Below are 442 nucleotides of genomic sequence, written 5' to 3'. Positions count from 1 at the left end.
GTTGGTAGCTTAATCTTGATGGCATTGAATCTATAGATTACCTTGGGCAGTATGATCATTTTCACGATATTCATTCTTCCTATCCATGAGCATGGAATGTTCTTCCATTTGTTTATGTCCTCTTTTATTTCACTGAGCAGTGATTTGTAGTTCTCCTTGAAGAGGTCCTTTACTTCCCTTGTAAGTTGGATTCCTAGGTATTTTATTCTCTTTGAAGCTACTGTGAATGGGAGTTCATTCATGATTTGGCTCTCTGTCTGTTACTGGTGTATAAGAATGTTTGTGATTTTTGCACATTGATTTTGTATCCTGAGACTTTGCTGAAGTTGCTTATCAGCTTAAGGAGACATTGGGCTGACACAATGGGATTTTCTAAATATACAATCATGTCATCTGTAAACAGGGACAGTTTGACTTCTTCTTTTCCTAACTGAATACCCTT

The sequence above is a fragment of the Colobus angolensis genome, unplaced genomic scaffold, assembly GCF_000951035.1.
Source record: "Colobus angolensis palliatus isolate OR3802 unplaced genomic scaffold, Cang.pa_1.0 Scaffold48, whole genome shotgun sequence".
In the NCBI taxonomy this organism is placed as follows: Eukaryota; Metazoa; Chordata; class Mammalia; order Primates; family Cercopithecidae; genus Colobus; species Colobus angolensis.
This window is presented reverse-complemented; position numbering follows the sequence as displayed.